This window comes from Scyliorhinus torazame, chromosome 6 (assembly GCF_047496885.1).
Source record: "Scyliorhinus torazame isolate Kashiwa2021f chromosome 6, sScyTor2.1, whole genome shotgun sequence".
In the NCBI taxonomy this organism is placed as follows: domain Eukaryota; kingdom Metazoa; phylum Chordata; class Chondrichthyes; order Carcharhiniformes; family Scyliorhinidae; genus Scyliorhinus; species Scyliorhinus torazame.
In genome coordinates this window covers 211,981,939-211,996,685 of record NC_092712.1, presented here as the reverse complement: position 1 = coordinate 211,996,685, position 14,747 = coordinate 211,981,939, and the positions used below count along the sequence as shown (strand labels likewise).

Sequence of the window (14,747 nt, the reverse complement as noted above, 5' to 3'; positions counted from 1 at the left end):
AGGTCCCTGGACCGTAGGGCCAGTAGGACGGTCTTCCAGACCGTGCCGTTCTCCCTCTCTACTTGCCCGTTCCCCCGGGGGTTGTAGCTGGTCGTCCTGCTCGAGGCTATACCGTTGCTGAGCAGGAACTGGCGCAGCTCATCACTCATGAAGGAGGACCCCCTGTAGCTGTGGACGTATGCGGGGCAACCGAACAGTGTGAATATGGTGTTAAGGGCTTTAATGACTGTGGCCGCTGTCATGTCAGGGCAGGGGATGGCGAAGGGGAAACGGGAGTACTCGTCCACCACATTCAGGAAGTATGTGTTGCGGTCGGTGGAGGGGAGGGGGCCCTTTGAAATCCAGACTAAGGCGTTCAAAGGGACGGGAAGCCTTGATCAGGTGCGCACCATCCGGCCTGAAAAAGTGCGGTTTGCACTCTGCGCAGATGTGGCAGTTCCTTGTGACTGTACGGACCTCCTCCACAGAGTAGGGGAGGTTGCGGGACTTTATAAAGTGGTAGAACCGAGTGACCCCCGGGTGGCAGAGGTCCTCGTGGAGGGTTTGGAGGCGGTTAATTTGTGCGTTGGCACATGTGCCGTGGGATAGGGCATCGGACGGCTCATTCAGCTTTCCGGGACCGTACAGGATCTCATAGTTGAAGGTGGAGAGCTCGATCCTCCACCTTAAGATCTTGTCGTTTTTAATTTTGCCCCGCTGTGCATTATCGAACATGAAGGCTACCGACCGTTGGTCCGTGTGGAGAGTGAATCTCCTGCCGGCCAGGTAATGCCTCCAATGTCGCACAGCTTCCACTATGGCTTGGGCTTCCTTTTCCACTGAGGAGTGGCGGATTTCTGAAGCGTGGAGGGTTCGGGAGAAAAAGGCCACGGGCCTGCCCGCTTGGTTAAGGGTGGCCGCTAGAGCTACATCGGAGGCGTCGCTCTCGACCTGGAAGGGAAGGGACTCGTCAATGGCGCGCATCGTGGCCTTTGCGATATCCGCTTTGATGCGGCTGAAGGCCTGGCAAGCCTCTGTCGACAGAGGGAAGGTCGTGGTCTGTATTAGGGGGCGGGCCTTGTCTGCGTACTGGGGGACCCACTGGGCGTAATATGAAAAGAACCCCAGGCAGCGTTTTAAGGCTTTTGAGCGGAGCGGGAGGGGAAATTCCATGAGGGGGCGCATGCGTTCGGGGTCGGGGCCTATTATCCCATTGCGCACTACATATCCCAAGATGGCTAGCCGGTTTGTGCTAAAAACGCACTTGTCCTCGTTGTATGTGAGGTTCAAGGTTTTAGCGGTCTGGAGGAATTTTTGGAGGTTGGCGTCGTGGTCCTGCTGATCGTGGCCGCAGATGGTTACGTTGTCGAGGTACGGGAACGTGGCCTGCAACCCGTGTTGATGAACCATTCGGTCCATCTCTCGTTGGAAGACCGAGACCCCGTTTGTGACGCCAAATGGGACCCTTAGGAAGTGGTATAATCGCCCTTCTGCCTCGAAGGCTGTGTACTTGCGGTCACTTGGGCGGATGGGGAGCTGATGGTAGGCGGACTTGATGTCCACGGTGGAGAAGACCTTATATTGGGCAATCCGATTGACCATGTCGGATATGCGGGGGAGAGGGTACGCATCTAGTTGTGTGTACCTGTTGATGGTCTGGCTATAGTCTATGACCATCCTTTGCTTCTCCCCTGTCTTTACTACTACCACCTGTGCTCTCCAGGGACTGTTGCTGGCCTGGATTATGCCTTCCTTCAGTAGCCGCTGGACTTCGGACCGAATGAATGTCCGGTCCTGGGCGCTGTACCGTCTGCTCCTAGTGGCGACGGGTTTGCAATCCGGGGTGAGGTTTGCAAACAAGGATGGGGGCTCAACCTTGAGGGTTGCGAGGCCGCAGATAGTGAGTGGGGGTATTGGGCCGCCGAATTGGAAGGTCAGGCTCTGCAGATTGCACTGGAAGTCTAATCCCAGTAATGTGGGCGCGCAGAGTTGGGGAAGGACGTAGAGCCTGTAGTTTTTAAACTCCCTCCCTTGCACCGTTAGGGTCACTATGCAGAAGCCTTTAATCTGTACGGAGTGGGATCCTGCAGCGAGGGAAATCTTTTGCCCACTGGGACGGATGGTCAAAAAACAGCGTCTTACCGTGTCGGGGTGGATGAAGCTTTCCATGCTCCCGGAGTCGACCAGGCATGGTGTCTCGTGCCCGTTTATCAGCACCGTTGTTATCGTCGTCTGCAGCGTCCGGGGCCGTGCTTGGTCCAGCGTCATTGAGGCCAGGCGTGATCGTAGTGCTTGAGCGTCTTCCTCGAACCCCGTGGAGCCGTCGACACTGGGGTCCGTTGTTGCCATCCAAGATGGCGGCGGGGTGGACAAAATGGCCGCCCCCATGCATTGCACATGGCTAGGGGGTCACAAGATGGCGGCGGGGGTGGACAAAATGGCCATCCCCATGCATCGCACAGGTCTGGGGGTCCCAAGATGGCGGCGCCCCTCCTCCCCTCGCGGTGGCCGGGACCCAAAATTTCGGCGCCTGCGGGTCGCACATGGGGCGCTGGGAAGCGTTATAAACGCACAGGTCACCTTGTTCTCCGGGGAAAGCGGTGGTCGGGACCCAAACTGGTTGCGCCTGCGGGTCGTACATGGGGCGCTGGACAGCGGTGGCCGGGACCCAAACTGGTTGCGCCTGCGGGTCGTACATGGGGCGCTGGGGGGGGGTTGGGGAGCGTTAGAAGCGCGCAGGACTCCTTGTTCTCCGGGGACAGCGGCGACCTCCCGGGACCGGCACACAGCCGCGAAATGACCCTTTTTCCCGCAGCTCTTACAAATCGCTGAGCGGGCCGGGCAGCGCTGCCGGGGGTGTTTCGCCTGGCCGCAGAAATAGCAGCGGGCTCCCCCGGGACGACTTGGCGTCTGAACCGCGCAAGCCTGTGGGGTGGGGGGGAGGGGGGGGTTGTCGCGACGGGGGTCCACGGAGCCCAAGGGGCTGCCGCGCGGTCGGGGCCGTAGGCGCGGGCGTTTCGCGCAGCCACATCCAGGGAGGGTGCAAGGGCCCGTGCCTCTGAGAGTCCTAGCGACTCTTTTTCTAAAAGTCTTTGGCGGATTTGGGAAGAGTTCATACCAGCCACAAAAGCATCACGCATTAACATGTCTGTGTGTTCCATCGCGTTTACCGGCGGGCAGCTGCAGGCCTGTCCCAAAATTAGTAGCGCGGCGTAGAATTCATCTATCGATTCTCCGGGACTTTGCCGTCTCGTTGCGAGTTGGTAGCGTGCGTAGATCTGGTTCACTGGGCGAACATAGATGCTCTTTAGTGCTGCGAACGCAGTCTGGAAATCCTCTGCGTCTTCGATGAGAGGGAAAATTTCCCGGCTTACCCTCGAGTGCAGGACCTGTAGTTTCTGGTCTTCTGTGACCCGGCCGGGGGCCGTTCTGAGGTAGGCCTCGAGACAAGTCTGCCAGTGTTTGAAAACTGCTGCTGAGTTCACTGCGTGGGGGCTGATCCTCAGGCATTCCAGGATGATCCTGAGCTCCATAGTCCTTTAAGCACGCTTAATAAATTGTAGCGCACAAAGACTCACGAGAGACGAATAGAGATGAAGTCGATGAGGCTTTATTAAGCGTGACTTGTTCCCCGCAGTTCAGTAGCAGACTGGCCTGTGGGGGAGAACTCCTGGTTCTTATACTCTGCCTTCAGGGCGGAGCTAGAGGTCAACAGCCAACCAGGACCCGGGATCTGTCAGCCAATGACATCACGGCTTCACAGTCCCACATGACCCCTAATGCATACTACCACACTGTGTTAGCTTCAAGGATGCCGACCCAAAGCCAGAGAGCAGCATCAGGAGATTTCTCGGATATCCAAGGCTCAGGAAGTTTATGTTACTGAGGCCCTCTAAGCTGATGGGATCTTCCACCAGAACTATCGGGCAGATCATCAGATCATGACATCATAAGAAATGGAGCAGAGTTTGGCCATTCAGCCCGTTGAGCCTCTACTGCTATTTAGTAAGATCATGATTGGTCTTCACGACTCTGGGAACATCCATCCCAATAACTCTGCTTCTTTCCACCAATGCCACCAGACCTGCCTCATATATCCAGCATTTTAAGTTTTTATTTGCAGCTGTTTTGCTTCCAAATTTCCAATATCCGCAGTATTTTGCTTGTGTCTTTATCAGAAGAGTCATTAACAGAATGAAGCAATATACAGTGAGTCATCAGTATCATAGAAGAATTTACAGTGCAGAAGGAGGCCATTCGGCCCATCGAGTCTGCACCCGCTCTTGGAAAGAGCACCCTACCCAAGGTCAACACCTCCACCCTATCCCCATAACCCAGTAACAGTAAGCAGTTCCACTCCTAACCTTATGAAGGATGATCACAAATTTTGGCAAAACAACTTATGGTAACATGATGAATGTAACCAAGCTTTAATTGGCACCAAATTACTAGGTAACATGCAAGACATGAATGAGTGTGAAAGAGCTTCAATTCCAATTGTGGGACCACTGCAGACACTTGAGCCACTCCTGCTGGTTCCTTTTGCTCTCATTGTCTACATTGCTACTGTTTACTGAAATAACCCTCTGGGACCGATTAGTGATCAATTCAAATAGATAAAACTGCCACATTATAGTACCAAACAGTATCTATATTAATAGCTTAATCTCGCCCCAAGTTGTTAAATCATAGGGATTCAGTTTTAATACGCAACTATCATTCTTCCTCGAGGGGACACGATGATAACCGATTTCTGACCAGTAGGTCTGCTTCTAGGTTTATATTTTGGCAAAGCATACCTTCTCTTTAAAAAATTTGTTTTAATTTTTAAATTTTTTAAATTTAGTGTACCCAATTCATTTTTTTATCTAATTAAGGGACAATTTAGCATGTTCAATCCACCTACCTTGCACATCTTTGGGTTGTGGGAGCGAAACCCCACGCAAACTCGGGGAGAATGTGCAAACTCCACACGGACAGTGACCCAGAGCCGGGATTGAACCTGGGGCCTCGGCGCCGTGAGGCAACAGGGCTAACCCACTGCGCCACCATGCTGCCTGCATACCTTCTCTTTAAATGTGACCTCAAGAAGCTGTTGGCATATCACCAGACTTTCAACCAACGTGCGAAGCAGCTGGCACTTGTTCAATATTTATCAGACTTCAAGGGGTAACATATCTGGTTCTCCAGTGGAGTCTCGAGAAGCTACACAGTCTTCCACCTTGACAGGATAGAAAATGTGTACCTCGCTATGAGCACACCTCCTGCCAGCTGATCAGGGAGGGGAGGGGCACCGAGGACAGCCACAGGAAGGTCCATATGCCTCCCCTGAGATGATGCAACATAAATGGAGACCTATGGGAAAAAATGGATTCCACAAAGTGAACAGGGGAGAAAATGGATCTTTTGGCTTAAATGTCTAATAACTGATGTGTTGAAAATCTAAACCAATCTTGAGTGAAGGAATGGGTGCATGTGTGAGTGTGCAAAAAGCCTTCGTATATTTGATTGTGCAGAGTTGGAATACTATAAGTGTTCCAGGTTTATCTCTATGACTGTCTCAGCTGCTTGCCAATCTGATACCTCAACACCTGGAAGACACATTTCGAGTCTTAGAACTGTATGTTCTGGAAGAGTGAGGAGGGGAAGGAAGGTCACATTGGAAGATGATTAGAGACTAACAGAAAACAGATGTAGGCAAACCTTTCCAGACTGTGAAAAACACTGTTGCTTTTTAAAATGGGGTAGTGACTGCAACAAGCCAGAGAATTTTATTAAGTATCATATGCTCTGCCCTGCACCTTGACTTACAAGAAAAATAGAACCACTGTTTTCCCACTGGTAGTCGACTGCCTTTATAAATAAGAATACAAAATATCAACTAAATCAACTTAAATCTCACTGATCTCTGGAGCTGGAATTGAACGATTATAATTCTTCACCAAGCCCAAACATTACAGTTGAAGCAGAATGACCACTAAACAAAATGGCTCAGTTTTTTCATTGATGTCCAGCAAGCTCCTGGGTGAATACGGAGGTTAAAATTACACATCAAAGCACATGCCGTACTTTACTAAAAATCAGCAGGAATGCTTTGAACCCTACCAATGATTTGTAAAACCTGACAAACAGCTTTCTGCAACCACCTGCTACAAAGTAGAGGATGACGGATATATATTCTTCACCGGGGAGGGCTGGGGGCCTATCCTAATCCTCATGAAATAGCTTCTATTCACACTGTATCACCATTGTACCATCGAGTGAATGACGAACGTGGATGTCAACATCCAGACAAAAGAAAAAGCGGAAGAGGCAGTCTGGTGAGAATGCTGCAAAGTATGTTGCGTTCGGGGAAATGCTGCAGCTTCCCCTTCCAGACAAAGAAACCCTTTACGCAGATCAAATAAAGATCAAAAACATGTGTTTCCTAAAGAGACAGTTCAAGCCAAAGCAGTTCATTTTCCACTCTCTTTGTGATATTTTAAAGCGAGCCTCAGTCACTCGTACTCTCTTACATGGGTGTGTTGATACACCAATGAAGCGGTCTATGTGGGGATCAACAACGAGGCACTATAAGAAATGCCTTTAATATCAAAAGTCAATTTATCGTTGAAATCCTATTGTACAAATAGGATTAAATTGCAGTGCTGGCTCAAGTACACCTCTTGATGATTCAACCAAGGAGCCTAAGATTGAAGGATTACCATGAGGGTCCGTGGTTATTGATAAAATGAAATTGGATTGCTTTCGGGATTTTTTAAATGTATAAAGCAAAGCATTGCGACTGTCCCCTTCTTTCTGATATCTGCTAGCAATGCAAGTTCTGCATTATATTGCCTAGGCCAAAAAAAGTGTTGTGCCTTTGAAAGCCAGGTGCTATGTCTAGTAACAGAACTTGCACCAGCCTAATTCACAATGCAGCTGGGTGCATTATTTATAGAGACAAGTGGGATGAGTCTCAATGGGCCCAGAAGGTTATTTTTCATACAGTGTCTATTCTTAGGCTTTTCAAGAACAATATCTTTTTTTGCCTGCCAAATAGACTTGCATTTATATGCCTTAATTGCTCAGGAATGTGCCAACATGCTTGCATTCAATTAATTACATTAATGTGTAGTGACTATTATGTTGATAGGCCATTTTGCACACAAGATTCCACAGAAGGCAAGGGAAAGAATGGCCTACTAATCAGTTGTGCCTGTGTTGGCTCCGGGAGGAAAGCTGACCTGTTTTTCTTCAAGTAGTGCCATGGAATCTTAAATCCTCAGTTAAATGGCTCACCTTCAACAACAAAGCACTCCCTCAGGATTGCACTGCAGCAACAGCCTAGATTATGCTCAGGAATGGGGTATGATCCAATAAACCTTTGGCTCTGAGAAGGTAGTGCTGTTAACAAAGACAAGCTGGCACCTGACATGAACTAAACAAAAATAAACCACCATGAAAGCACTGAGAGATCGATGTATTCCATTTTTGAATATTACTAAAATCTAGCAGCTGCACTGCAGCACTGTGTGTCTTGCTTGGAGTCTCACCAGCTCAGAAGTACGTACTGGGAACCTGGGCATGTGCATCCATGATTTTCTGTGAACTAAAATGAATGGAGTAAAATCAGGAGCGGAGCACGCCTGTATGCACTCTACTGAATGGTGTAATCCTGTAAAATGACCCCAAAATGTCCTGTCCTGAATGAGCCTGGATGTTGGTTTTATATGGGTATTTAAGGTGGTTAAGTATCACACAATTCAACTATTTGGGAGGCTAAGGTGAAATCCCTGTTACATCACGGTAAACTAAAAAAAGATATACTGTTCAACAAGTATGATCAATTTGCTATCACCAGTGACACGGACCTCACAAAATACAAAAACTACCCTTATAAGTTGGGTTTGAGCAATAATAACCCAATAAAATCTAATCAATGCAAGATCTGGAAGTTAGTGTTCTTTTCAAATCGTCAAACAATTAGAGAGAAACCAAGACTTTCCATGAGTCAGTCAGTCTGATTTATAAATTCCGCCTCACAGCCACATCACAAATCTCATCACGAAGAGATCCTACATCCTTTTATTTTGTTTTGAAGGATTTGGAAACCTCACATTACATAAATTTTCACTTTTCGATGCAAAACTTGAAACAGTGACAAGACACATGAAAAATGCTCTGCATCAACTGAGATCTTCCCCCTCCCCATAAAGAGGTGTTCAAAGAGATTAATAAAACACTAAAGCTCTTTGTGGTGTTTCTCATGGGTGGTCCAGTGTAGTGCGGTTCCTGATGTTTATCATCATCCAGCTGCTGTATAAATGCACCAGCCGTTCACCCATTGCTACAATCCGACCAATTTACTGAAGCAATGGATCACCTAACTGCGGAAAATATTACAGCTTTAAACTGTCTAAGAGGCAGGAGTGTGTCGACGAGGCATGACTTCTGCCCGTCATTTTCTTATGCAGCAGACCTTGTCCCAAAACTGCTGGAAGGGACAGTAAGCTATTCAGCAAAATCAATCACACTTGTAACTTGGCAATATGGAGGCCTAAATTGGGCCCAAGGGGAAGGCAAGAATAATCTTTCCTTGACTTGCAGAGCACCCCTTAGAATGATAGTCAACCGCACTGGGAACAATTAACATTCTCCTCTAAAATTTTGGGACCTTCAGCAGATCCACATTGGAAACTATTCCTTTTCTCAGTGCATATTGCTCCCTGCTGGACCTACTGGGGCATGTCAGGTAAATTTCCCAGGAACGTGCCCAGAGTTAGCTTTTAATGTAAAGGGCATGGACAGCTGGAATGACCACACTCCCACCCCTGCTCCATGTTCCACTTGTGGGGTAACCAACAAGATCGTGAGCTTGGGTTCCACACTGAAACATAGCCCACCCCATGCTGGAGTCATGCCAGAGTTCCTTCATACACTTGCTCCCTCCCACTGGCCAAACATTTCCAACACTATCATCTTAATGATTCAGAAAGATACGGCCCCACTATTTACCTGCCACTGCTTACAATTTAAGTAAGCAAATAACTTTTTTGGTTCACCTCTCCCTCAAAACTCTTATTTCCAGTTATTTACAGCAAAAGCTTGCAGTTGCACATAACCTGCAGTTAAATGAAACATCCTTGGGCACTTCATATAGAATAGAACAAAGCAAAGAGGAGAGGTGAACAAATTCACGATTCATAAAGATTTTTGAGTGTTAAAGTTTTCAAAGGATAAGGGAAAAGCATCAAGATGAAGACATTTGGAAAGAGAGCTAGAAAGGCTTAACACCTGAAAGCTGTGCTGCCAAGGAGGCTGCTGTGAGTGAATGGACACTAGAAGTCTAAAGTTGACGGAGCGTAGGGGTTGTTTGCGGGGAAACACTTGTGTGGGGGGCATGAGGAACCATACCATGATATGGGGAGTATGAGGAGGACTTTACCTTTCAAATGGTCCCCTCATGCAGACCATGGTTCACGACACGTCTGAGATGCCATGTGCCACGATTATTTGGGAAGCCCACCTGACTCCATAAATTGCAAGGACTACGACATGCCTGTCCCAAACGCAACGGAACTAGCCAGGTCGGGAGTGTAGGGTGGAAAATTTGAACCCAGACCTTTCCGCACCCTTAAAAGGCACTCCTGAAAATCAGAAACCCGGGAATGGGTCGGCAATTCTGGAATCGGTCCCAGGCATAATTTTTGAAAGCTTCCAGAGTCACCCCACTCAGCAAAAATCCAGTCCACACTCTCTAATCATTCTAAATGCAGGATTTCAATAGCAGCAATGGGACAAACTGCACCAGCTATGTTGTATCAGTCTCTCACTGATCTGTCCAGTGTCTGGAATTCCTGGGGTACAGGTGGCATTACCAACTCAAACCCCCGGCTCCGAGCAGAAAGGGAGACAGACCTGTATAGCCCGGGGGGGGGGGGGGGGGGGGGGGGAGAAAGAGAGAGACTATGGAGGAGTTTGTATTTGTGATATTGTAAATATTTCATTTTATACATAAAAGACAGTATGAAGAAATATATTTGAACAATTTAATTGGTTGGTTTTGCGGTATTTGTGAACTTGATCATTAAAAAGTGTACAATTTGATTTTCTGCCAGTTACCCATTCCTCCTTAGCGTTTTTTTGACATTTTAAATTTGTTTCAACCAATTTTTTGCCCATCAGATATGAAGCTCTGAAAGAGTGACATCCTGAAGCCACACTTACATTTGCAACACTTTTCAAAGGTGAGGTGTGAGGGGCATGCACAAGGTTTTTAATTCAATGACTGAGAATATTGCTTCTAAGCAGTGCGGAAAAGGCAAAAGATATGCTGGAGCACTTTGCAAGTTTTGTAGTCCCTAATTCTTTATTTGTTTCTTATCTATTGTATCGAATAAGACCATTTGCCATGGTTACATTCCTCCCTCTTCCTCTCTGCACTATCCGATGTAAACAAAGTAGAACTTGCTTAATGGACAGAAAATATGATATATCGTTGCCTTGCTCTGCAAGACAGTTCTCCATGTGGAACAACCTGTAATTCAATTTGAGGAATGGCCCACTGGCTATTTCATGGAACATTCTAACGTGATAGACTATTGTGCGTTCAACTGCTGCAAACTAATATTTCCAACATAGAAAGCCATTTCAGTGACTGCTGGCGAGAACACTGTTAAACAGATGGCCTGACAAGTCTGTGGCAGAGAAGGTTGGGAATCTATATGAAGGGGATCAATTTTGTTGCTTTGTCAGCATCTGCAAAACCCTTTGGACAGAATAAAGGGGGAAGTGGTTGAACTTAATCTTCAGCTGAAGGCTACATTTATTAAACTGCTGTGGCTTTGGACCGCATGAGACTTGTCTATGCTACAATAATTTACAGGAGGACTGTGGGGCAAGGTGAATACGGTCATACATTTCTACCAGTTTTCAAATCAATTCTGTTACAAAGCAGGGAATGTTGCTTCTGGCCATGTCCAATTGCAGCTGAAAAAGATAAAAGTTCTGAACAAGTTTTTGCTATGCCATAAATTATGAAAGATAGCAGGGATAGTGGTGGTGCCACCAAGGCCCAAATGATTTGGATGTGCAGCACTTTTGTTTATATATCCTCTTCTAAATTCCCTCCATCCCTCGGATCAAGTCCCCCACCCCATGAAGCATTTTATGAGGTCCTTCTATAATTGTAGCCCCACGTCACACTTTGGGGCCAATTTTCACAAGGCTGTTTCAAACTGTAATTTTTGTCACAAACTGGGCTTGCAATATTATTAACTTGCTTGTTACTTTCAAAGTGCCGGAGGTTTCTTAAAATATTCATGTCAGAGATAAGAATGTGACAAATTCCTTTCTTCAACTCCTTTGTAGCCTCACAAACATACTTTGCAACAAATCCCACATTGAACAGCTTCAACTTGTCACAAAGGAATGTTGCAGGCAGAGTTATTTATTGTTTCAAAAGTCACTGGCCTGCACTGTATTAGCTCAATACGTTCGCAAATTATTGTTTTTTATGGAGAGGAGGGGCATGGACATGCAGGTTAAAATCTTAAACATTGCACCCAACGTTCCTTGCAAGTTACCTGGAGAGTGCTTGGCAACATCTGGTGGAAGGGCACACTGAAGATGTGAGTTAATTAGGATCAAATTATTTTCAAACAGTTATCCTGATGACTCCCTGGGTAGAAGACTATGTTATTCTCTAAATCTGAATTAAGATTGTAGACTTCCAGTTAACACAAATATTTTATTCAGCGGGTTCGTTCTGTTTCCAGAGCTTAACTAGATATAATACAGTCAAGAGGTATGACCAGTGAAGCGAAGGTAAACTGCCAATGCTGAGCTGTCTCTGTCTGCTGCTGCTCACTAGCCCTGTGCTTCTGAAAGAGACCGATCCTACCTTGGGCTGGACCCTTTATACCGATCTCTGATGCTGCCCTCTAGTGATGCTGTAGCTGTTACATCTGTGCTGTGGTCCCTGGTATATGTGCAGATGTATGCACAGAAGTACAGGTCACTACAAAGACTATGACCTGGAACTAAAACCATGCAGGATCAGAAGGGGCAAACTTCCATTTTTGGTTTGTGATTAGTTTGTTAATCTCAACAGGGCAGCATCTGAGATGCCATAATTTGCCATTGTAATGCTGAACTCTGGTGAGGTGAAAAACCATCCCACAATGTTACCAGAAAGTGCACATGCTTAGACACTGGCAAGGACCTATGGTTTAGACGTCAAATAGGCATGCTGGTGGCAAACCCATCTCTTTCGGATGGTCTCCTCATTAACACTTTTTTGTTGAGTTGTGCGAGTGCCCATTGGCACTGAGGCAAAAATCAGCAAGGTTCCGTATTTGGCTTGATGGCAAGAAAGATCTGACAGTGGGGTAGACGTGGTTGATGGTGATATGGAAATAATTTGTACAACAGGATGTACAAGAACCATTTGAAAAAAATGACACTTACTTTTCTGAAGAGGGTTCCAGCAATCTATTTACAGATCATTCAGCTAGGTCACTCGGCACCTAGAGAAATGGGGCAAGCATGTGCTGTACTTCTCCTTTTTCAGCAGACAATATGCATGTCAAAACAGCCTCCCACCTGGCTGGATGGAAATGATAAGTGACCATATAAATGGCTTGAATGTTGATTCTGGGAAGCACGGTGGCACAATGATTAGCATTGCCGCCTCACAGTGTCAGGGACCCGGGGTCAATTCTGCCCTTGGATGGCTGTGGAGTTTGCACGTTCACCCCGTATCTACGTGGGTTTCCTCCGGGTGCTCCAGTTTCCTCCCACAGTCCAAAGATGTGCAGGTTAGGGCAGGGGAACTGGCCTAGGTAGAGTGCCCTTTCGGAGGGTCGATGCAGACTTGATGGCCCGAATGGCCTCCTTCTGCACTGTAGGGATTCTGTGGTGGTCAAATGGGTCTCACAAGGGTTCCCATGTAGTACAGGCTGACATTAACAGCACATACATGGCTTTGTGGACACCTCACCTATTGGTGAGATTTACCACAAACACAAAGGCTTCCACTTCCTGGATGTGTGGTTGGTGTGAAATCATGTTTAACACATAATCAGGTGATGCCCACTCTTTGGACGCAGTCACAATTCAGTTATTTCAGTGAAAAAATAAGCAGTCAGCAGTTGAAAGTTTACCCTCAAGTGCGATTCGGAAAATCTTATTACAATATCCTCCAGTTGTTAAGCTTGCTTATCAGCACACCAATCTAGACTCACAAATTAAGAACTACTATTCAAAATATGGAGAAACTGTGGCAGCCAGTGAACTGTTAAAGTCTTTATTATTTAAGGTTCAGGTGAATGTTGAGTGAGTATTTTGTCTACCCTAATAAACTGTACCTTTTATGGGGTAATGCATTGGCACCCACAGGAAAGACATCTTTGCAAATTGGAGCTGCGCGCTTCCTGATTTTCCAAGATGTGCTTTTTGTGAGAGCCAGCTCATGTAATGGCCCATATAAGTAAAAGCTGACACCAACATATGGATCCCGTGTAATATATAATCCATGCAACACAGGCCTGTCTAATGCAATTTATACAGTGACATCTCTAATTGAAAAATGTTTCTCTGTCACCAGCAGGTAACAGCTCCTTAAATGTGATGGACACAGAACCTATGCCCAGTTTCCACAAATCATGCGCAACATTTAACTGAGATGCAAAGTATCACTGAGATGTGAGTGATTGGATAGCTTTTACTGACCATACCTGGCATAATGCATTACTTGATTGCATTGGAATAATTTATGCAGTTAACTGGCTCAAACATTGTCATGTGTTTATTCAATATTGATAATCTAAGTATTATATCATTCACGCATTGAATAAGACATGAAAAGAATCGATGGGTGGAATTCTCCCCTTTTGAGATGAAATGTGTTGGCAAGCAACTCCAATAGCATCTGTCCTGCCGACGAGAATAGCAGGATCCCGTGCCAGATTCTGTGCTTGGAATCTCATTAATTATGCACAGGGGCATTCCCCTCTGAGCCACCTGGCGGACTGGCAGTTGATTGGTCCATCTCCTGTCAGCACGCGTGCTCATAGGTCCTGGTGCCATATATAAATTCCAGTCCAACACACTCGTATCACTCTCTCCAGCACACCTGGCTTGACCAGACTGTGCAGGATGTCAGAAACTCACAGGGAAAAGGCTAGCAGCCTTAAGAAGAATGAAGAACTTGTCGTATGAGGAACGTTTGAGGACTCTGGGTCTGTACCCGTTGGAGTTTAGAAGGATGAGAGGGAAACTTATTGAAACAAGATACTGTGAGGCCTGGATAGAGTGAACGTGGAGAGGATGTTTCCAATTGTAGGAAAAACTAGAACCAGAGGACACCATCTCAGATTAAAGGGATGATCCTTTAAAACAAAGATGAAGAGGAATTTCTTCAGCCTGAGGGTGGTGAATCTGTGGAACTCTTTGCCGCAGAAGTCTGTGGAGGCCAATTCACTGAGTATCTTTAAGACAGTGATAGATAGGTTTTGATTAATAAGGGGATCAGGGGTTATGGGGAGAAGGCAGGAGAATGGGAATGAGAAAATATCAGCCATGATTGAATGGTGGAGCAGACTCGATGGGCCAAGTGGCCTAATTCTGCTCCTATGTCTTATGGTCTTAAGCCTGTTCTTCTATTCAACCATCTCCCCCCTGAGCCTTTCATCCGTGAGGCATTCATGCCCCACTTGGACCACTACCCACTGCACCTGGAGTCTTTGTGCATCAACTTCCAGGAAATGATGTGGAATCCCTTTGAT

At 46.6% G+C, this 14,747-nt stretch overlaps 1 protein-coding gene and 1 long non-coding RNA gene across 8 annotated transcripts in view; one reads left to right on the top strand and one right to left on the bottom strand.

The window, feature by feature from the left end:
- LOC140425249 (RNA-binding motif, single-stranded-interacting protein 3) overlaps nucleotides 1-14,747 on the bottom strand; it is a 2,012,293-nt gene that overhangs the window by 411,908 nt on the left and 1,585,638 nt on the right. The window lies entirely within an intron of this gene.
- The window catches only part of LOC140425252 (uncharacterized), a 152,095-nt gene that overhangs the window by 121,436 nt on the left and 15,912 nt on the right, over nucleotides 1-14,747 (top strand). The window contains exon 2 of the long non-coding RNA XR_011947799.1: nucleotides 13,568-13,665. This is a non-coding gene — a long non-coding RNA (uncharacterized lncRNA). The remainder of the gene's footprint in view (nucleotides 1-13,567; nucleotides 13,666-14,747) is intronic.